General features: G+C 47.7%; 1 protein-coding gene and 1 pseudogene across 1 annotated transcript in view; both read left to right on the forward strand.

Moving 5' to 3' along the window:
* LSG1 (large 60S subunit nuclear export GTPase 1) overlaps positions 1 to 22,507 on the forward strand; it is a 28,466-nt gene extending 5,959 nt beyond the window's left edge. Inside the window, exon 3 of the transcript XR_004275119.1 lies at positions 22,472 to 22,507. The gene's annotated coding sequence lies outside the window, so the exon portion shown is untranslated. The remainder of the gene's footprint in view (positions 1 to 22,471) is intronic.
* Positions 5,614 to 6,670, forward strand: LOC116564831 (annotated as a pseudogene).
* Positions 22,508 to 23,965: the final 1,458 nt, after the last annotated feature.

Below are 23,965 nucleotides of genomic sequence, written 5' to 3' on the forward strand. Positions count from 1 at the left end.
CGTGCCTGTAATCCCAGCTACTCAGGAGGCTGAGGCAGGAGAATTGCCTGAACCCAGGAGGCGGAGGTTGCGGTGAGCCGAGATCGCGCCATTGCACTCTAGCCTGGGTAACAAGAGCGAAACTCCGTCTAAAAAAAAAAAAAAAAAAAAAGAATTCTCTAAACCCACAGCTGGAACAAGGGATGTCATACACGGCGGCCACTACAATCTTTCCCAAGGACAGCCTGGCCATGGATGAAAAGGGCCATTTCACGGGCCTTACCTTCTGCTAGTCAGTATAGCCTAAAGCTCTGATATTCAAATATAGACTCTGAGGCTCCACTCTGGAGTATTCTCTAGATTTGGGCAGGGCTTGGGAATCTTAACAAGCTCTTCAGGTGATTCTGTTACAGATGATCCAGGACCACTCTTTGAGAAACACTGTACTCAGGAAATTACTTTTATTTTTTTCCCATTTCTTCCTGGTATTTTATTATTTTTAAATACAGAGACGGAGCCTCAGTAGGATGCCCAGGCTAGTCTTGAACTCCTGGGCTCCAGAGATCCTCCTGCCTCAGCCTCCCAAAGTGCTGGGATTACAGGCACGCACCACCATGCCCAGCTGATTTTTTGTATTTTTAGTAGAGACGGGGTTTCACCGTGTTGACCAGGATGGTCTCGATCTCTTGACCTCGTGATCCACCCGCCTCGGCCTCCCAAAGTGCTGGGATTACAGGCTTGAGCCACCGCGCCCGGCAGGAAATTACTTTTAAAACAGATCTATTTGTATGAGATGTTCTCACAAAACTACTTAGAATAACAAAAAATGTGATAAAGCTCCCAAACCCCACTGTTGGGCAGGATTAAACATTATACTTTATGGCTGGGTGCAGTGGCTCACGCCTGTAATCCCAGCTCTTTGGGAGACTGAGGCCAGTGGATCATCTGAGGTCAGGAGTTCGAGACCAGCCTGACCAATATGGTGAAACCCTGTCTGTCCTAAAATTACAAAAATTAGCCAGGCGTGGCAGAATGCGCCTGTAGTCCCAGCTACTCAGGAGGCTGAGACAGGAGAATCGACTGAACCCAGGCGGCAGAGGTTGCAGTGAGCCGAGATGGGTGCCACTGCACTCCAGCGAGAGACTCTGTCCCCAAAGAATATATATATACTTTATTTTTATTTATTTATTTATTGAGATAGAGTCTCTCTCTATTGCCCAAAGTGGTACCATCTTGGCTCATTGCAACCTCTGCCTCCTGGGTTCAGGCGATTTTCCTTCCTCAGACTCCCAAGTAGCTGGGACTACAGGCACACGCCACCATGACTAGCTAAATTTTGTATTTTCAGTGGAGATGGGGTTCACCTTGTTGGCCAGGCTGGTCTCAAACTCCTGACCTCAAGTGATCTGCCTGCCTCAGCCTCCCAAAGTGCTGGGATTACAGGCATGAGCCACTACATTTGGCCCAAACATTATGCTTTAATGAATAAATGATATTTCACCATTAAACCTAAAAGATAATAGAACCAAAAGGAGAAAAAGAAGTGTGTCTAAACATCCTGCTAAGACAAAAAAAAAGAAAAAAAAAGGTCGTAGAACCATGGCCAATGTAGTGAAACCTCGTCTCTACTAAAAATGCAAAAATTAGCCACATGCCTGTAATCCCAGCTACTTGGGAGGTTGAGGCAGGAGAATCACTTGAACCTGGGAGGCAGAGGTTGCAGTGAGCTGTGATCGTGACACTGCACTCCAGCCTGGGCAACAAGAGTGAAACTTGGTAGCTGGGCATGGTGGTGCGTGCCTGTAATCCCAGCTACTCAGGAGGCTGAGGCAGGAGAATTGCCTGAACCCAGGAGGTGGAGGTTGCGGTGAGCCGAGACCGCGCCATTGCACTCCAGCCTGGGTAACAAGAGCGAAACTCCGTCTCCAAAAAAAAAAAAAAAAAGAAAAAAGAAGAGTGAAACTTGGTCTCAAAAAAGAAAGAAAGATAATGTATTCTAATAAAAGTAGAATACAGCTTGAGCCACCATTAGCAATTATAAGAAAAATTATGATAGATCAGAAAAGTCTTAGAAATCATTAGATTCTATCGTAAAGGGATTATGAGGATTTTTGTAGTAAAGGTTTGCTGACTGTGGAAGCACTTAGATACATCTTTAGAGAACTGTTCTAGTTTAAAGGGGATGGGGTGGAAGAGTTATATGGGATTATTGGGACAATTGAGCAAATTTGAATACGTACAATGTATTAGCTAACTTTATTGTTTCCTTTCTTGACAGAAATAATAAATTATGGTTGTTGGCTGGGCGTGGTGGCTCATGCCTGTAATCCCAACACTTTGGGAGGCCAAGAAGGGTGGATCACATGAGGTCGGGAGTTTGAGACCAGCCTGACCAACATGGAGAAACCCCGTCTCTACTAAAAATACACAATTAGCCAGGCATGGTTACAAATGCCTATAATCCAAGCTACTCGGGAGGCTGAGGCAGAAGAATGGCTTGAACCCAGGAGGTGGAGGTTGCGATGAGCCGAGATCATGCCAGGAGAAAGCGCCTTAGGATATACATGCTGACCTATTTAGGAGTGAAGCATCATGATTTGGCAACTTACTTTTAAATATTTCAGCAGAAAAAAACTATAAATTTTTCAGGTACTTGGAGAGAGAGAGAGACAAAGCAAACGGAACACAATGGGAACAATGGATGAATCTAGGCAAACAGTACGAACATGTTCGTTATTCTTTCATCTTTTCTGTAGGTTGGAAGTTTTTCAAAGCCAGTTGGGGGAGAAAAGAAAGACTCTTACGGTTGGCCCCGTCACACGATGAGCTCTCCACACATCTCCACCACTGCTGCCAGCAGAGGACCCTGAAATCCTAGGCTTTGCAGAGAGAGAGCTGGTTACTAAAGACTGCTTTTCTTTTTTCTTTTCTTTTTTTTTTTTTCTTGAGACAGAGTCTTGCTCTGTTGCCAGGCGCCACGCTGGAGTGCAGTGGTGCAGTCTCAGCTCACTGCAACCTCTGCCTCCGGGGTTTAAGCAATTCTCCTGCCTCAGCCTCCCAAGTAGCTGGGACCACAGGAGCTCACTACCATGCCCAGCTAATTTTTGTATATTTTTAGTAGAGACAAGGTTTCACCATGGTCTTGATCTCTCGACCTTGTGATCCGCCCGCCTCCGCCTCCCAAAGTGCTGGGATTACAGGCGTGAGCCACCATGCCCAGCCTAGAGACTGCTTTTCAAGCAGCTTCCCAAATGTGGCTGGACCTGAGCTGACTAATTGTAGTGTGATGTCAGGCCACAAAGGGTGAGTAAATTCCAGTTTGTCTGGTACTGAGAAAAAAATAGGCCCTGTATCTGAGACAGCCCTGATAAGGTGCCTCCCTGGACATGAGTAATGGTCAGACCCAGGGAATGACCCAGGACTAAGAAAGCTGGACAATGGAAAGTCTGGAGCACTGTGACAAGGAAATTCTTCCCCTGAATTGCCTTTTCCTATTGAGATAAGATAGTACGCAATAAAGCGCCAGGCTCAGAAGTGCTGCTGCCAATCTCAGCCGGAGCAGCTGGTGCTCGGGCCGGAGCTAAAGCACATCAGCACCCGGGGCTGTCAGCACCTGGGTTGTCTCCAGAAGGCCAGCTCTGGTGGGGGCAAGTCCTGACCCCCACCACTCAGCAGCTGTGGGACTCCAATTTTTGTTCATCAAAAAAAAGAAAAAGAAAAAATAAGTGTTCTCCTCTTCTACCTGTTTTACTGCGTGGTGGTTCCAAAAACTGAAAACCATGCCGGGCGCAATGGCTCACATCTGTAATCCCAGCATTTTGGGAGGTAGAGGCAGGTGAATCACCTGAGGTCAGGGGTTCAAGACCAACCTGGCCAACATGGTAAAACCCCATCTCTACTAAAAATACAATAATAAGCCAGGTGTGGTAGCAGGTGCCTATAATCCCAGCTACTCGGGAGGTAGAGACAAGAGAATTGCTTGAACCCGGGAGGTAGAGGTTGCAGTGTGCCAAGATCGTGTCGTTGTACTCCAGCCTGGGCGACAAGAGCAAAACTCCATAAAAAAAAAAAAAAAAAAAAAACTACTAAAAGCAAACCATGAAAGGGCCTTTCCCCCCCCACTCCCAAATACTATAAGTGTATCAGCTATTATTATTACTTCCTCATATGAAGCAGTTAGGTTTGTAGATACTTCCTCTTTTTTTTTTAAGACACCGGGTCTGGCTATGTTGCCCACCTGTTCTCAACCTGCTGACTCAGCGATCCTCCCACTTCAGCCAGTCTAGTAGCTGGGACTACTACAGGCACGTGCCACCGAGCCCAGCTAGAGTCCCCTGTTTTAAGTCTAGTTCCCTATTTCTTTAAAAGTCATCAGGATATCTTTTAGGCTCTGAGGACCTTTTTACTTTGAGATTGTATAAGTCAAGTCTTGGCCGGGCGCGGTGGCTCACGCCTGTAATCCTAGCACTTTGGGAGGCCGAGGTGGGTGGATCACCTGAGGTCAGGAGTTCAAGACCAGCCTGGCCATCATGGTGAAACCGCATCTTTAAAAAAAAAAAAAGTCAAGTCCTTTGAACTTCTGAGGAGGCAGGATTGAGACACTTTGAAATTCCCCACTGTCTCCTGAGTGAGCAGAGTGACAGAACCAGTTAACCTTTTAATAGCATCTTAACCCGGAAGTAGACCCCTGGGGGCAAGCAGTGACTCACCCACCCTGTCACAAATGAGTCAGTGTCCCAGCAGAGCAGGGGCTGGCAGCCTCCTACCGCAAGGCATGGGAAGCAAGGCCTGGGCTCTGTCCTGGATATTGGTCTTGTCACATTGGGGATGGTAGTGCAGAGCCCCAGAGAGAAGCTGATGTCTTTGGATTGGTCTTTAGGAGGCGAGGACTGAGCTAATAGGCATGTGATACAGAGAAACACTGTGAGTCAGGATAAGGGAGAACTTTCATGTGGCCCTGTCTGAGCTGCAATGGTTGCGGGGTTCTCTGTCACTGGAGTAATTCCCACATAGCCTCACCCCTCCTATAAATATGTCTGGGGCCAGGCACAGTGGTTCACGCCTGTAATCCCGGCACTTTGGGAGACTGAGGCAGGCAGATTACTTCAGGCCAAGAGTTTGAGACCAGCCTGGCCAACATAATGAAACCCCATTAATTAGCCAGGTATCAAGGCATACACCTGTAATCCCAGCTACTCAGGAGGCTGAGGCAGGAGAATCACTTGAACCTGGAAGGTGGAGGCTGCAGTGAGCCGAGATGGCACCAGTGCACTCCAGCCTGGGACACAGAGAGACAGAGCGAGACTCCATCTCAAAAAAAAAAGAAAAAGACGTTTTGGGGAAGATGTATCATTGACCAGAGAGTTGGATCAGACGGCATGTCAAGGCTTCTTCAGTCTTAAGAATCTGAGCTATTTTTGCCTAGCAATGAACTTGCATTAACACATCTTCTGCTTAGTAGCCACATTCTGAACTTCTTTTTTCTTTTTTTTACATTTTTTTGAGAGACAGGTTCTCGCTCTGATCTTGTGGTCCCTGTCCCAGGAACTGACTCAGCACAAGAGGACAGCTTCAGCATTCTATGATTTAATCCCTGACCAGTCAGCACTCCTGACTCACTGGCTTCCTCTCACCCACTACGTTGTTCTTAAAAACTCTGCTTCCCTTTCCGCGTTACCTGCCGAGGGCTCCCTATGGTGTTGTTCTGAATTCCCGTCATAACTTAAAGGGAAACTTTCACAATGACCGGAGCCCCTGATGTCCTGCAAATGAAGGAGGAGGATGTCCTTAAGTTCCTGGCAGCGGGAACCTATTTAGGTGGCACCAAACTTGACTTCCAAATGGAACAGTATATCTATAAAAGGAAAGTGATGGCATCTACATCATAAATCTGAAGAGGACCTGGGAGAAGCTTCTCCTGGCAGCTTGTGCCATTGTTGCCATTGAAAACCCTGCTGATGTCAGTGTTATATCCTCCAGGAATACTGGCCAGAGGGCAGTGCTGAAGTTTGGTACTGCCACTGGAGCCACTCCAATTGCTGGCTGCTTCACTCCTGGAAACCTCACTAATCACATCCAGGCAGCCTTCCGGAAGCCACGGCTGTCGTGGTTACTGACCCCAGGGCTGACCACCTGCCTCTCACAGAGGCGTCTTATGTTAACCCACCTACCATTGCTCTGTGCAACACAGATTCTCCTCTGGGCTATGTGGACATTGCCATCCCATGCAACAACAAGGGAGCTCACTCAGTGGGTTTGATGTGGTGGATGCTGGCTCGGGAAGTTTTGCGCATGCGTGGCACCATCCGTGAACACCGGTGGGAGGTCATGCCTGATCTCTACTTCTACAGAGATCCTGAAGAGATTGAAAAAGAAGAGCAGACTGCTGCTGAAAAGGCTGTGACCAAGGAGTAATTTCAGGGCAAATGGACTGCCCCAGCTCCTGAGTTCACTGCTCCTCAGCCTGAGGCTGCAGACTGGTCTGAAGGCGGACAGGTGCCCTCTGTGCCTATCCAGCAGTTCCCTACTGAAGACTGGAGTGCCCAGCCAGCCACGGAAGACTGGTCTGCAGCTCCCACTGCTCAGGCCACTGAATGGGTAGGAGCAACCACTCAATGGTCTTAAGCTGTTCTTATGCAGGCTCCTAAACAACATATAAGATTCATGGAAAATAAACATTGAGTTTCTAAAAGTTGTGTTTATTTATTTATTTATTTATTTATTATAAAGACGAGGTTTCACCATGTTGGTCAGGCTGATCTTGAACTCCCGACCTCAGCTGATCCGCCCGCCTTGGCCTCCAAAGTGCTTGGACTATAGGCGTGAGCCACCACGCCTGGCCTATTTTGGTTTTTTATTCCAGATCAGAATACCTGGGATTTCATGCCAAAGTATAACAATAAATACATGTCTTGACATGAATTGTACTTCTAAAAAAAAAAAAAAAAAACCAAAAACCAAAAAAAACAAAAACTCTGCTCCCTGAATGCCCAAATGCTGGGGAGACTGATTTGAGTGTTAATGAAAGTCTCCCATGCAGCCAGCCCTGTGTGAATTACTCTTTCTCTATTGCAATTCCCCTGTCTTGATAAATAGGCTCTGCCTGGGCTTTGGGCAAGGTGAACCCATTGGGTGGTTACAGAAACAGTGCTGCCTGCTCACTGGGGGCCATGCATGTGACTGTGAGGTAATGCAGTCATTTTAACCCCAGCTGTGCATCAGGATCGCTTGTGGTTTGTTTTTGTTTTTGATTTCAGATTTCCTGGCCCGACCCTTCAGGTATTCTGATTCAGTGGATCTGGGGTGAGGCCCCTGTAATCTGTGTGACTTGCTTTCATAAATTTAGGGGTAGAAATAACATCATGTCATTTTTGTTTTTCCAGTTCTGCACTGAAGAGGGCACATGTTTTATTGCAGGATGCCCAAAATACTCTATTGAAGCTTCCACCTACCCTGAGTTTTCTGAGAACCCTAAAGACTTATTAAGTTCTAAAAAGTGAAGGAGCTGGCTGGGCGCAGTGGTTCATGCCAAGGGAGGCGGATCACCTGAGGTCAGGCGTTCAAGACCAGCCTGGCCAACATGGTGAAACCCCATCTCTACTAAAAATATAAAAATTAACTGGGCACAGTGGTTCACGCCTGTAATCTCAGAACTTTGGGAGGCCAAGGTGGGTGGATCACCTGAGATCAGGAGGTCAAGACCAGCCTGACCAACCACGCCTCTACTAAAAATACAAAATTAGCCGGGCATGGTGGCACATGCCTGTAATCCCAGCTAGTCAGGAGGCTGAAGCAGGATAATCGCTCAAACTCGGGAGGCAGAGGTTGCGATGAGCCAAGATTGTGCCATTGCACTCTAGCCTGGGCAATAAGAATGAAACTCTGTTTCAAAAAAGAAAAAAAAATACAAAAATTAGCTGGGTGTGGTGGCAGGCACCTATAATCCCAGCTACTCAGGAGGCTGAGGCAGGAGAATCACTTGAACCTGGGAGGTGAAGGTTGCAGTGAGCTGAGATCATGCCACTGCACTCCAGCCTGGGTGACAGAGTAAGACTCTTGTCTCAAAAAAAATAAATAAATAAAGAAGGCACTGCAGTGGAATTAGTCTGGCTTCCACTCCCAGAGGGGAGAGATTGGACAGTAAGCAGCTGCCTGCTCTTCTTTCCTGCACCTCACTTTCCTTATCTGTGAAATAAGAAACGTATTTTCCACCCCATAAGATTGTGGTGAAGGCTAAAAGAGCACAGAGGCCGTGACAGCACACAGTAAGTGCTCAATAAATGATGGCTATTGCCATGAAGGTGGCAAGGCCTCCTGGTTAGGGGCATGGGCTCCAGAGCCAGACTGCCGGGGTTCACAGCCTGGCAGCCACTCTAACTCTGTAACCTCCACGCCTGCATTTCCTGCTCTCTACAATGGGGGTGATAATGACTTCCTCACAGAACTGTTATTAAGTGAATTAATAAGTGCAAGGCACTTTCATCAATGCTGGGCAAATAATACCAAATAACTATTAGCAGTTATGGTTACCTCTGCTGTGACTTCTCACTGCCTCATGGTGTCACTGTCGGTCACTGGTCCTGCCCCTGTCCTTAGCTTGTACCCTCTAGCTTCTCCTAGCAGCCTCAAAGGGCAGCTGTGACCCTTCAAGGAGAGACTGCCTCCCCCACCTCTTGCTAATCCTGGCCAAGAGAATCCCTACTTGGGCTCCTAAATTCACCTACACAACCTCCTCCTGGGACACGAGCTGGCTCTGGAATGCTGTGTCAGACCCATTCCAGCCTCACCAGCACAGAGAGCCAGGACTCCGCGCTCTTGCCTGCTCCTCCCCACAGATTCACCCCAGGGTCTGCAGCTTTTCTTTGGTCACCTTGGAGCTTAAGTGTCTGAGAGCAGCCCTTTCTCCAAACAGTGAAGTAATTCTTCTAAAGGAAATTACCACAGTAACTCCTGGGACCCCCCTTCCCACTCAGTTCAGATGGTTGCTCTCTGTGCCTCCAAGTGACTTAGGAGATTTCCTTGCCAGATGTCAACGTTATACTTCTGGTGGTACCAAGGCCTGGGATTCCAAGGCCATTTTTTGCTTCCTTAGAGAAACGGGGTGGGGGAAAACCCACATGTCTAATCTCTGCTGGGAACCACATTATGTGTAACTTTAAAAAAACCCAGGCATGGCTGGGTGCGATGGCTCATGCCTGTAATCCCAGCACTTTGGGAGGTCAAGGTGGGCGAATCATCTGAGGTCGGGAGTTCGAGACCAGTCTGACCAACATGGAGAAACCCCCTCTCTACTAAAAATGCAAAATTAGCTGGATGTGGTGGCACATGCCTGTAATCCCAGCTACACGGGAGGTTGAGGCAGGAGAACTGCTTGAACCCAGGAGGCAGAGGTTGCAGTGAGCCGAGATCACGCCATTGCACTCTGGCCTGGGCAGCAAGAGCGAAATTCCATTTCAAAAAAAAAAAAAAAGAAAAAAGAAAAAACACAGAAAAAAACCCAGGCATAATTTCAACATGCAGCCAAGGTAGAGAATCAAGACCGAGACCTCACGGTTATGAAAACGCCTGCACGGGGGGCGGGGGTGGGGGGAGGCTGTGCGTTTATTCCCTTGAGGCTGCCACTCCTCAGAACATTTCAATTCTAGAACGCTGGTGCTAAGTCAGGGGTTAGAGATCAGCTGCCTCAATGATTCTCAAACAGCTTCTCAGGACTCCAGCTCCTGATCGGCGACACTGATTCAGTAGGATGGGGGTGGAGGAGTGGGAGGAATTCCAGACTGCAGTGAGATGCATGGTGAGGAACCCTGGGCAGGAGGGTTATGGGCAAGGTGGGCAAAAGGCTGGCTGCACAGTTGTGCCTAGGCAGGGAGTTATAAGAAGCAAGGGCAGCTCTCAGAGGGGATCAGATGTGAGAGAAATGTCATCAGAAGCCGGAAAAAACCCACAGTTCTCCCAGTTAACTGCCAAATCTCTCTCCAATAATATATCCCTTGTCTGACTATCAGGGCATATTTTCAGATGGAAGAAAATGTGTGTCTGAAGCAGGAATCCCAAGATCAGAACACTCTGTGGGAGCGGAGGTGAACTCTTGGGAGTGGAAGCTGGGAAGACAATTGCTGCCGATGGTCAATGAGGAAAGCCTTGGGCTCCGATGACCTCATGGCTCTTTTCTGTCGCCGGTGACTGGACACTCCCTTCCCCTCTGCCCACCTCCACCCACAGGCATATCAGACAGAGGACCACATGAGAGCACGGGAAAAGTGTTCCCATCGATAACACACATTCTCACGTGCTGCGGCGGCTGCCTCCACCCGGCCTCATCCCCTAGATGTCCTGTGATGTTGGGCTGAGAAAGGCAGAGTGAGGTCAGCCCAGAGCTTGTGCTCTCTTTCCCTGGAGACCCAGGAATTTTTGAAAAGTTGCATAAGAGCAAATGCCTTGAATTCTTTGTGTGAAACCTTTAGCTCTGGCAGCCCATGCCTCCTATGTCCCCTAATTCACGGTGTGTGTGACCTTGTTTTTCTCAGTGGTGTTCACCAGGAGAGGTAAAAGAATATACACATATACTCCCTTATCTCCGCAGAGGGGTCAGCAAGGCAGCCTAACGAGCCATGAAGCAGGGAAGAGCTGGATCAAACGAGGCTCAAATGTACCAGTCCCAGAGCCCGAGCCTCAGAAGGAATCTTCCTCCAGGACTGTGCTGTGCATTCAGGCAGGGCATGGCCCTGAGGGGTCTCCTTACACCTGAAGTGTTGTGAGTTCTTCAAAGCTAGTGATAAAGAGCCCAGAGTGGCCGGGCGCAGTGGCTCACGCCTGTAATCCCAGCACTTTGGGAGGCTGAGGCGGGCGGATCACAAGGTCAGGAGTTCGAGATCAGCCTGACCAACATAGCAAAACCCCGTCTCTACAAAAAAATACAAAAATTAGCCAGGCATGGTGACACATGCCTGCAATCTCAACAACTCAGGAGGCTGAGGCAGGAGAATTGCTTGAACCCAGGAGGCGGAGGATGAAGTGAGCTGAGATCACACCATTGCACTCCAGCCTGGGGGACAATAGCGGGACTTCTTCTCAAAAAAGAAAAAAAAAAAAAAAATTGCCCAGAGTCTCCTTGGTATTACCTGTTCACAGCAATATGCAGAGATCACCAAAAAGAGCCCCTTTCTCCCCCATGATCATGCTCTTGAGCTTCTGACTCTCCCCAGTCTTCTCAGGCCTCCGACTTGACTAAACATTTGGGAAGTAAAACAATAGCCTCACTAAAGCATCGGTGGGCAGTTACTGGAAAATCACGTGATTGTCCAAATTGAACCAATTTGTCAAAGACCGTTTTCCTTTCACTCATCGCCTCCCCCACACCCCACGATAAGATAGGGTCCCTAGAGCACAATAATCCTTTCCTGAGATACAATTTAGAGGCTCCTGAGAAAAGAAACAAAAGTGAGGCTAATTTTGGCTTTTCTGAGACTAAAGAAAAGGACACAGGCAAGCCCGGTCCTGCTCGCGGAAGCCAGGGTGGGCCTCCGTTCGTCCCTCCAGGGTATCTGCTCGATCACCAGGGGATTTAGAGAACAATGCCAGGGCAGTGATGGGGAGATGGGAACAGAGTCCTGGCCCTGGCCGCAGTGACCGAAGCCTTGCCTGGGCTCTGAAGACATCTCTACCATGACGGCCATGGCTTCAGACTTCAACATTGTTTTTTGGGTGGGCGCGGTGGCTCACGCCTGTAATCCCAGCACTTTGGGAGGCCGAGGGGAGAGAATCACTTGAGGTCAGGAGTTCAAAACCAGCCCGACCAACATGGTGAAACCATGTTGTATTATTACTAAAAATACAAAAACTGGGCATGGTGGCAGGTGCCTGTAATTCCAGCTGCTCAGGAGGCTGAGGCAGGAGAATCTCTTGAACCCGGGACGTGCAGGTAGTGGCCAGCTAAGGTTGCATCACTGCAGTCCAGCCTAGGTGGCACAGCAAGACTCCATCTCAAAAAAAAAATTAACTGCAAATTTCTTACCACCCTTCCCCAAACAAATTAGTTTTTATTTTATTTTATTTTATTTTACTTTATTTTTGAGATGGAGTCTTACTCTGCTGCCCAGGCTGGAGTGCAGTGGTATGATCTTGGCTTACTGCAACCTCCGCCTCCCCGGCTCAAGCAATACTCTGCCTCAGCTTCCTGAGTAGCTGGGATTACAGGTACCCGCCACCATGCCTGGCTAATTTTTGTATTTTTAGTAGAGACGGAGTTTCACTATGTTGACCAGGCTGGTCTCAAACTCCTGACATCAGGTGATCTGCCTGTCTCGGCCTCTCAAAGTGCTGGGATTACAGGTGTGAGCCACTGCGCCAGGCCAAAGAGCAAATTTTCTTGATAGAAATGAATTTTTTGCTGGGCGCAAAAATATTTTTTTTTTTTTTTTGAGGCACAGGGTCTCATTCTGTTGCTCAGGCTGGAGAGCAGTGGCATGATAGTCCACTTCCTTCTGTCCATGTCTTTTTTTAAGATGGAGTTTCACTCTTGTTGCCCAGGCTGGAGTGCAATGATGTGATCTTGGCTCACTGCAACCTCCGCCTCCTGGGTTCAAGTGATTCTCCTGCCTCAGCCTCCCAAGTAGCTGGGATTACAGGCATGCACCACCATGCCCGGCTAAGTTTGTATTTTTTAGTAGAGACGGGGTTTCTCCATGTTGGTCAGGCTGATCTTGAACTCCCCACCTCAGGTGATTCACCCGCTCTGCCTCCCAAAGTGCTGGGAAGAGGTGTGAGCCACCTCGTCCAGCCTACATGCCTTTCAAGGAGTGGGGGTCACAAGCTTCGAGGTCCGGTCCCAGTTTTGCTGCCAGCTAACGGTATGTTTGGGTCAGTGCCTGGTTCTCAGTCTCTCTCTTTCACGAGCTACATATCGCAAAGAGATATCATGAAGTGTCTCTCAACCCAGAAGGCACATTTGAATCGCATGGGGAACTTTTTAAAAAAAAAAAAACACCTAAGGCTGGGCACGGTGGCTCAGGCCTGTAATCCTAGCACTTTGGGAGGCCGAGGTGGGTGGATCACCTGAGATCAGGAGTTCAAGACCAGCCTGGTCATCACAGTGAAACCCCATCTTTAAATAAATAAATAAATAAATAAATAATAAATTAAATTTAAAAAACACCTAAGCAAGGTCCCCACCATCAGATTCTTATTCAGCTGGCCTGGGTGAAGCTATGGTGTCTTTTACAAGCTCCCTCAGGTGATATATGTGTCGTTAGAGAAAAGAACAGGATGGGACAATCTCTGAGCTCTTCTGAAAGGCTGAGGCAGGACCCAGGTTTCCATCTGATCTGCATTCCACAACACAATATGTGGCCTCTCCAACTTTTCTGACTCAAAGCCAGAAAGACTATAACAGGCAGAACTACAGAGGCCAAGACCTTTATTCTATAGTGTCAGGCCCATGAGAGCGGCATGTCCCAGGGCTGCCCAGCAAGGCAGAGCGAGCAGGTTTTCCGCCTCCCAGCCCTCAAGGCGACGCCCCTGCCACGAGGCCGCATGGGACTGAAAAGTGTCAGGGGAGTTATGGACAAGCAAAGTGACACTTTTGCCCAAAGTTTCCCCATAAACCTTTCACTTACTGGTGTTTTGGAGTTAGAGGAATATTTACTCATTCCTTCTGCACTTAATAACTCTGCGTCAAGTCCAAAGAGGCAGATGTCATTATCTGCTGATGAAACTACAGATTGAAAGGTTGACACTTGTCCAGGTCACACAGTATGATCATAGCACAGGCTGCGTCATGGAAATATGTTTCCTGGAAGAAAACATTCTCACTCTGCTTTCCGCCATGGCTTAGCTGTTCAGAAGCAGCAGGTCTCACCTCTAGTGAGCTCCACCAGGCACGAGGGGCACACCTGTCCGAGGTGGCTCCTGCCCTGTCATCATCCCAGGAAGGAGAAGGGACAGGACATTCTAAGCAACATCCCTCTCCAGTGGGCCAGCTCTGTTTGTGCTTTGGGCCATTCAGTCTCACTCCTGTGTCTCCCAAGCCCTTTCACATCTTGTCTGCTGGCTTTCCCTGCCCTTGTGTTCCAGCTTGAGCTATCTCGGGCATCCCCAGCTGCACTTTTTTCCATCCGGAAGGGCAAAGAGGCAGGAAAGCTTTCACCAGGGGGTGGAGGAGGTGATGAGAGGGAAATATGTCAGGCTTCCAGTTGTCCTGGGGGTCAGTGGAACAGCTGCACAGGTGTTCCAGCATTGAACCGTAGTGTGACAAAGTGGAAATGCCTGCTGGCTTACACCAAGCATTTCACATCACAACACATGCATGCTTGAGGCGTTCCATTTACAAAGGGTAGGCAGACTATTTCCATTCAAATCCTCAATGTCATGTAGATGTAGACATCTTTCTAGCTTTGCTCGGTGGAGAAGCATTTCTGAGGCTCTGCAGTGGTTTCACTGATCCTTCGCAGTCTGCTCTCAATCCCTTTGCGGCCACAGACAATGCGCATCTGGAAACCGTGTGTCTAGTAGATGTGTGGCAAGCGAAGCGTCCAGCTGAGCAACAGGTCTTTGTGTGGCTGTGCTTCAAGGGTGCAGCGGATGCTTCTCTCTTGGGAAATGATAAATTCCACCCTCTGGAAGGTTGTTTGGGCTGACAGGAAATCTAATAGACCCCTTGGCTGGAATAACCAAGACAGCTAACCCCGTCCGTCAGGGCTGGGCCTTTACCGGTTGCCTGCCCTTCAACTTTCTGTCAATGTTGTCCAAATTTCTCTTCCTTTGAAGCTGAATTTGTTGGTAAGAGAAATAATAATAATTTTTTTTTCGAAACATGATCTCGAGGCCCGGCGCGGTGGCTCAAGCCTGTAATCCCAGCACTTTGGGAGGCCGAGGCGGGTGGATCACAAGGTCAAGAGATCGAGACCATCCTGGTCAACATGGTGAAACCCCGTCTCTACCAAAAATACAAAAAATCAGCTGGGCATAGTGGCGCGTGCCTGTAATCCCAGCTACTCAGGAGGCTGAGGCAGGAGAATTGCCTGAACCCAGGAGGCGGAGGTTGCGGTGAGCCGAAATCGCGCCATTGCACTCCAGCCTGGGTAACATGAGTGAAACTCCGTCTCAAAAAAAAAAAAAAAAAAAAAAAAAAAGAAACATGATCTCGAGGCAGGCCGGGCATGGTGGCCCACACCTGTAATCCCAGCACTTTGGGAGGCTAAGGTGGGCAGATCATGAGGTCAGGAGTTCGAGACCAGCCCGGCCAAAACATGGTGAAACCCCATCTCTACTAAAAATACAAAAATTAGCTGCGCATGGTGATGAGCGCCTGTAACCCCAGCTACTTAGGAGGCTGAGGCAGGAGAATCGTTTGAACCCGGGAGGCGGAGGTTGCAAAGAGCTGAGATAGTGACACTGCACTCCAGCCTGGGCGACAGGGTGAGACTTCGTCTCAAAAAAAAAAAAAATTTCACTCTGTCACCCAGGCTAGAGTGCAGTGGCACTATCTCAGCTCACTGCAACCTCTACTTCCCAGGCTCAAGTGATTCTCCTGCCTCAGCCTCCCGAGTAGCTGGATTGCAGGTGTTTGCCACCATGCCTGGCTGATTTTTATCTTTTTAGTAGACAGTTTTTGCCATGTTGGCCAGGCTGGTCTCGAACTCCTGACCTCAGGTGATTCACCCACATGGCCTCCTAAAGTGCTGAGATTACAGGCGTGAAGCACCACGCCTGGCCAAGAAAAATAAAAAAATTTTAAAAACCAGAAACCAAACTTCTCTTTTTCTACTAGTCTGGGTTAGGGCCTACCTTAACAACCTCAATTTTTTTTTTAAGACAGAGTTTCACTCTGTCACCCAGCCTGGACTGCAGTGGCACGATCTCAGCTCACTGCAACCTCTGCCTCCTGGGTTCAAACGATTCTTGTGCCTCAGCCTCCCAAGTAGCTAGGATTGCAGGTGTGTGCCATGACTAATTTTTGTATTTTTTAGTAGAGATAGGTTTGGCCATCTTGGCCAGGCTGGTCTCCAAGCCATCCACTTGCCTTGGCCATCCTGACCTCAGGCTGTCCACCTGCCTTTGCCTCCCCAAGTGCTGGGATTACAGGCGTGAGCCACTGTGCCCGGCCTCATTTTTTTTTTTTCAGACAAATTCTAGATCTGTCACCCAGGCCGGAATGCAGTGACGCCATCTCAACTCACTGTAAACTCTACCCCCAGCCTCAAGCCATCCTCCCACCTCAGCCTCCGGCACCACCACACCCAGCTAATTTTTGTGTTTTTTTGTTGATACAGGGTTTCTTGTGTTGCACCAGACTGGTCTTGAACTTGTGAGCTCAAGCCATCCACCTGCCTTGGCCTTCTAAAGTGCTGGGATTATAGGCATGAGCCGCCGCCCCTGGCCTTAACAGTCTCATTTTAACCTAAGCACCTCTAAACTCTATCTCCAAATACAGTCGCTCGATGTACAAGATGTTAAGCTTCAACAGCTGAGTTTTGGAGTGCACAATTCAGCTCACAACAAGGCCTGGATCATCTTTCACCTGGTCTCTCTGCCTTCAGCCTTTCCTTGCTTGAAACCAACCTCCCCAGAGCAATTGATTGATCTACAGCACATTTGTGATCATGTACATGCATCTGCTGCTGAAAGGGTTTCCACCTTCTACAGAGGGACGTTGTGATGGTCAATTTTATATGTCAGCTTGGCTAGGCTACAGTGCCATTATTCAATCAAACACAAATCAAGCCATTGCTGTGCAGGTATTTTATCGATGTGATTACAGTCCATAATCAGTTGACTTTGAGGGAGATTATCCTAGATAATCTGAATGGGCTTGGTTCAACCAGACCTTGAAAGGCCTTCAGAGCAGACCTGAGGCTTCTCTGAAGAAATTTCATCTATGGGCAGCGCATTTGCTAATGCCTGAGAAAGTTATAGCATGCTTTTTCTGGTCTGCCCTACAGACATCAGATTTACCTACCCAGTCCCCAAAATCACATAAGCCAATTCCTTGCAATAAACCTCTCTCTCTCTTTTTATTTTTATTTTTTTCGAGTTGGAGTCTTGCTTTGTCACCCAGCCTGGAGTGCAGTGGTGCGATCTTGACTCACTGCACCCTCCACCTCCTGGGTTCAAGCAATTCTCCTGCCTCAGCCTCCTGAGTAGCTGGGATTACAGGCACGCACCTCCACACCTGGCTAATTTTTGTATTTTTGGTAGAGATGGGGTTTCTCCATGTTGGTTGGTCTTGAACTCCTGACCTCAGGTGATCTGCCCAAAGTGCTGGGATTACAAACTGGGCGCGGTGGCTCACACCTGTAATCCCAGCACTTTGGGAGGCTGAGGTGGGCGGATCACCTGAGGTCAGGAGTTTGAGACCAGCCTGACAAATATGGTGAAATCCCATCTTTAAAAAAAAAAAAAAAAGTGCTGGGATTACGGGTGTGAGCCACCGCGCCTGGATTTACATGGACATTTCTTAAAAAATTGTTTAGAAGGGCACATTTCCTAGCAGTCCTTCTTATAAGAAATAGAAAAAAGAAATCAGCATATATGTGGGATGAGTCTCTTACAAAGTTCCATGACAAGTATTTGAGGAATGTGATGGTTTTTCCATGTGTTAACTTGCTACATTCCCCAATTATTTAATCAAACACCAATCTAGATGTTGCTGTGAAGGTACCGTATTTCATAGATGTGACTAAAGCCCATAACCATTGGCTTTAGGCAAGAAAGGTTATCCTAAATCATCAGATAATTCAACTTGGTGAAGGGTTTTTTATTTTTGTTTTTTATCGGATAGAGTTTCACTCTGTCACTGAGGCTGGAGTGCAGTGGCACAATCACAGCTCACTGCAGCCTCCACCTCTCCGGCCGAGGTAATCCCCTGCCTCAGTCTTCCCGGTGGCTGGGACTACTGGTGCGCGCCACCACACCAGGTTATGTTTTTTGTTTTGTTTTTGCTGGGGTTTTTTGTTGTTGTTCTCTGTTTTTTTTTGAGACAGAGTCTCGCTCTGTTGCCAGGCTGGAGTGCAGAGGTGCGATCTTGGCTCACTGCAACCTCCACCTCCTGGGTTCAAGTGATTCTCCTGCTTCAGTCTCTAAGCAGCTGGGACTACAGGTGCACGCCACCACGCCCAGCTAATTTTTGTATTTTTAGTAGAGACGGGGTTTCACCATGTTCGCTAGGATGGTCTTGATCTCTTGACCTTGTGATCTGCCCACCTCAGCCTCCCAAAGTCTTGGGATTACAGGCACGAGCCACCACACCTGGCCTTTTTTTGTATTTTGTTTATAGAGGTGGAGTTTTACTATGTTTCCCAGGCTGGTCTCAAACTCCTGGGCTCAAGCGATCTGGTCACCTCAGCTTCCCAAACTGCTGAGATTACAACCATGAGCCAGCGGGTGAAAGATCTTAAGAGCAGAGCTGAGGTTTCCCTGAAGAAAAAGAAAGTCCACCTGAGAGTTTGCCTGTCCTTCCGAATGGGCTGCCCTTGGGCTTTCAGACTTACCCAGCCATCCCCCACCATTGCATAAACCAATTCCTTGCATGGAATCTCTTCATGTATCAACATACATATCCAACTTGTTCTATTTCTGTAATTGAATCCCAGCTGGTGCAAACATGAAAACCTCTCTCTTTAAAGTCTCTCCCATTTCCCACCTTCCCATCCAAGATAGGAACCCAAGCATTAGGCGGGAACATGTGGGCATAATTTCCCCAAGTTAATGGAAAAGCACATTGTGATAAAGACTTGGGGTTGACAAGGCAGTGGGACCTCTGTTCTTCTACGAAGTGAAAGATTACAGCTGTGTTGACAAAAGGAATGTGAGGAACTTATGTAGCTTCTCTGAAAGTTCACTAATCCTTGAGGGGCAAGGTAGGTCTAACTTTTTTCTGACATACTTGGGGCAGAGCAAACTGCACTCTGAAATGGGAGTCTCTTTTATCCTGAATGTCCTTTACGTCCACTCTTGGGTCTCAGAGCTCCCTCTTCGCCGTACCCAGTGGCAGAAAGTGAAAACGGCAGAGGGAGATGCTGGAGGCTCTGCGACAACCTGCTTTTTGCCAGCTAAAACGAACTCTCTCTTTCTCAGACTAAAAGCTGTTCAGGCTTTATGTTAGCTTCCTGAGCTGGACAGACTCCATCTTTCTTAGCTTCTTGATTTTAGGTATTTTCCCACCATTAAGTGTGTAACTATAGCTGGGGCAGGCCGACACTGGGCACCCGGGAATGCAGGTGTTGATAAGAGGCCGAGTTAAGTGGCACCAGCAGAGCCTGGGAATGCAGGTGCTGTCGAGAGCCCAGAGCCCCCGTTATCTGTAAGTTGTGTGTCTTTTGTGACAGCTTTACCCCTCGCACCGGGCACTGTTTTATTTCTCATGTACTAGTTTATCTTTTAACTTTTCGCTTATTCTGCTTTTGTGAAAAATTTGCTGCAGCTAGGTCCCCCTCCTCTCTAAAACTAGGGTATAAAAGACCACCTAATTTTTTCTTAGGGGCTGAGAGAATTTTGAGCGTTAGCCACCTCTCGATCGCCGGTATAATAAATCTCATAATTCAATCTCAGAGTGTGGCGCACTCCTTGACTCGCTCGGGTACAACAGCTCCACAGCTTATAGGAACAAGAGAGAACTGGGGCCGGAAAGTTTCTGATAAGAGTGTTGGTGACTCAGAAAAATGGGGTTGGGAGATGTAGAAACCACACTAGGGCTACAGAAGAAAGGGAGAATTTGAGAAGGGAGAAAGGCCAGTGTTAGAAAGGAAGGGACAGCCACATGGTTGTAGGGCAGCTCAGCGAGGTCCAGACTTTTGCTCAGGCCAAAAGGACAAAGTCTGAGACAGGGACACAGTGTCTGACTTTCCACACTTCCAAGTCTGCAGGGTTCACGGTCATTGTTGGACCTTTGAGTACATAACTGCTTACTCTTGTTCAGGTACTGAAGTCTGAAATAGAAAAAGGCTTTTCACAAGACGGCACTCAAGATGCAGACGGAAGCTCCTGCCCCTCCTACAGCCAGAGCCAGTGAAGGTTTCGAAGGCCAAGAAGGCAGTGCTGAAAGGTGTCCGGGGGCACACAAAAAAACAAAATCCACATGTCATCTACCTCTAGTGGCCCAAGACACTGCGACTCCAGAGGTAGCCCAGATACCCTCGGAAGAATGCCCCCAGAAGAAACAAGTTTGACCATGATGCCAGCCTCAAGTTCCCACTGACCACTGAGGGGTGATTGCCGGGCTAAGGTCTCTGGAGAATGGGCAGGTGCGTGGGAGGCTTTGTGGTTTTCCTTCAGGAATACAAAGTATAAAGAGGTCACTGGTGCTGCTGGAGAAACAGCCACGAAGGCAAAAGACAACACATTTGTGTTCACTGTGGACGTTAAAGCCAGCAAGCACCAGATCCAACAGGCGGTGACCAGATCCAAAGGCTCCATGACATTGATGTGGCCAAGGTCAACATGCTGATTCGACCTGATGGAGAGAAGGAGGCCTGTACTCCACTGGCTCCTGATGACCATGCTTTGGATGTTGCCAACAAAATTGGGATCATCTAAACTGAGTCTGGCTGGCTAATTCTAAAGGTATATATATATATATCTTTTCACCAGAAAAAATACAAAAAAAAATAGAAGAGGGAAAACCCTCTTCTTCAAGACCAATTTCAGGAATTAGAAACACCTTCTCTGAGGGTGCCAAGGGTGCTGGGAAGGGGACAAAAGAAAAGTATCTTTTGCGAAGTGATCCAGAGAGTAGACCATAGATGAAACTTACAAGGTGACAGATTTCAGCTCTGCCAAGAAACACCCTTTCAACGCTGTTTACAAATAAAGAGAAATGGCTTACCTCGGGAGGGAGGGAGTTTCTTGTCCCTGTAGGTGTTAGTAGACATAGGGTGACCATCTAGCAAGGGTGGCATGGGAAGGATTCAAGCAGTGACCTCTGAGGTCCTAGTCAACAACATACTTTTCTATTTATTGAAAGGCTTAGATATGGAGGTAACTTCAAAAATATTTCACACTAGGACTATAAAATATGCTATTATAAGCTCAGAATTAAAACTCATCATAGGTTGGGCGCAGCAGCTCATGCCTGTAATCCCAGCACTTTGGAGGCCAAAGTGCGTGAATCACGAGGTCAAGAGATCAAGACCATCCTGGCCAACATGGTGAAACCCAGTCTCTACTAAAAATGCAAAAATTAGCTGGGTGTGGTGGCACGTTCCTGTAATCCCAGCTACTTGAGAAACTGAGGCAGGAGACTCGATTGAACCTGGGAGGTGGAGGTTGCAGTGAGCCGAGATGCCACCACTGTACTCCAGCCTGGTGACAGAGCAAGACTTCTTCTCCTCAAAGCAAGCAAAACAAAACTCATTATAGAGAGACAGATCTGGACAGGATCTTTTTTTTTTTTTTTTTAAGAATGAGGTCTCACTGCATTCCCCAGGCCAGTCTCAAACTCCCAGGCTCGAGCTATCCTCCCACCTCTGCCTCCTTGAGAGCTGCCATTACAGGCATAAGCCACTGCGCCTGGCTAGGACAGAATCTTTGAAACCATCTTGTCTAATGTCCCTCTTACCCTCTCCTCCAATTTTATATAAGTGAGAAAATACCCAGAAAGAAATAATTAACTCCAGATGGACACAGCGAAAAAGTAGACCCAGGCTAGAGCTTGGAACTTGTAGCCATGCTCCATCCATTAACATCTGCTTTTTGGGAATCTTTATCAAACCTGCCAGGCAGTATCTGGAAACTTATCAGGAAAAAAATAATGGAAACAATTAAACCTTGACAAATGACAGTTTCTTCAGATATGGTTTAAACACAAAGAACATAAGGAACTCAACTGCTGAAACTCCTTGATAATATCAAGGAAAAGGAGTCATTTCACATAAATCTCAGAGATGATGTCATCTAAACATACAAGTAGTTAGTGGAAGTTACAACTCATCATGAAGGAAATGATTCTTATAAATAGTTTTGATCTGGAGATACCATTTGGCGTCTTCAAATCGTAGACTCTTGAAATAGGAAGACCTACCCCAGAGGTCGCCTGATCCAGGGCACGCTGACCCTGCAGTATCAGCCAAGGCCAATGCCACTCTCCACTTTGTTTCCCTGGGACTTCATGCTGGCCACTACTCCAGAATTTTGCACATTAGAGTACACCAAATTGAATGGAAGTTTTTTCTTCCAAAACTAAAAGAAAAAAAAGGTTTTTTTCTGATGGTAAGATAAACATGCTCACTATAAAACTTCAAATAGTAAAGAGAAGTATAAAAAAGACTTATCAGAAATCTCACCACCCAGAGATAACCACGGTAAGCATTTTGATGACTGTCATTGAGTTTTTTTTATGCACATGTTTACATTCACACATCCATATTTTGGCAAAATTAGGACCAGAATACAAATGCAATTTGTCATATTCTTCTTTACATGAAACCATTTATTTATTTATTTATTTTTCTTTTTTTCTTTTTTTTTTTTTTTGAGACGGAGTTTCACTCTTGTTACCCAGGCTGGAGTGCAATGGCGCGATCTCGGCTCACCGCAACCTCCGCCTCCCGGGTCAGGCAATTCTGCCTCAGCCTCCTGAGTTGCTGGGATTACAGGCATGCACCACCATGCCCAGCTAATTTTTTGTATTTTTAGTAGAGACGGGGTTTCACCATGTTGACCAGGATGGTCTCGATCTCTTGACCTCGTGATCCACCCGCCTCGGCCTCCCAAAGTGCTAGGATTACAGGCTTGAGCCACCGCGCCCGGCTATTTATTTATTTTTGAGATGGAGTGTCGCTCTCATTGCCCAGGCTGAAGTGCAATGGCACTATCTCGGTTGACTACAACCTCCACCTCCCAGGTTCAAGCCCTTCTTCTGCCTCAGCCTCCAGAGTAGCTGGGATTACAGGTGCGAGTCACCACATCCAGCCAATATTTGTATTTTTAGTAGAGACGGGGTTTCACCATGTTGCTCAGGCTGGTCTCAAACTCCTGACTTCAGGTGATCTACCGGCCTTGGCCTCCTTACACAAAACCATTTATATAGATCCACAATTTCATGTTAATGGCTGCATAGTAGACCACTGTGTGAAGAGACTTTAATATAGTCAACCACTCTCTGATCGATTGATTGATTGATTAGGTGTTCTCAGTTTTTTACTAACTTGGGAGTTCATTCCTGCTTTAGGGAAAGAGGTCATCTTGGCCACCCTTGGGAAGGTGAATTAGCTTTGGAAACTAAAAGCACTTTGCTTCCTCCAAAGTAATAAGTGTTTGGGGATGATTGCAGGCTAAGGTCTCTGGAGAATGGGCCGGTGAATGGGAGGCTTTGTGGTTCTCCTCCAGGAAAAAAGAGTACAAAGGGGCCGTTGGTGCTGCTGGAGAAGCTGCCACGCTCCAGGGGAAGGCCTTAAGGATATGTCAGTGCCTGGAACCTGTCCTGACCCTGGCTGGCTTCCAGGTTGGCTTGCAAACCTACCCTGGCTAACCTACCTCTGAAAAGAGCCAGAATTGAGGACTGGACCTGCCCCTGGTCCAAGGTCCAGCTTACCCAGGCCAGTCGCTGCTCTGCAACCAGAACGCCACTTGTGGCTCCAACAAGAGACATGCTGCCTGAAACTCACTAACGAGGGCCAACGCTTTACCCGCTTCTGGGCTTTGGCAGATTACCAAGCCAACTGCTACTCTGTCACCAGCCCTTCCCCTTACATGTACAGAGGGACACCATCATTTAATTCCCACTGGTGCCATATAAGTTGGAGACTGAGGGGCTCTGGCATACAAACTCTGGGGACATCCTGGGATACAAAAGTACCACCACCAATACCTCTAGCTGAGGTACTGGGGTATTGAGGGGAGGTGACAATGACACAGTTAACACCCAGCCGGGTGCGGTGGCTCACGCCTGTAATCCCAGCACTTTGGGAGGCCGAGGCGGGCGGATCAACTGAGGTTTGGAGTTCGAGACCAGCCTGACCAATATGGTAAAATCCTGTCTCTAAAAAAAAAAAAA

The sequence above is a fragment of the Sapajus apella genome, unplaced genomic scaffold (genome assembly GCF_009761245.1).
Source record: "Sapajus apella isolate SASKATOON/1434 unplaced genomic scaffold, GSC_monkey_1.0 scaffold38, whole genome shotgun sequence".
NCBI lineage: Eukaryota > Metazoa > Chordata > Mammalia > Primates > Cebidae > Sapajus > Sapajus apella.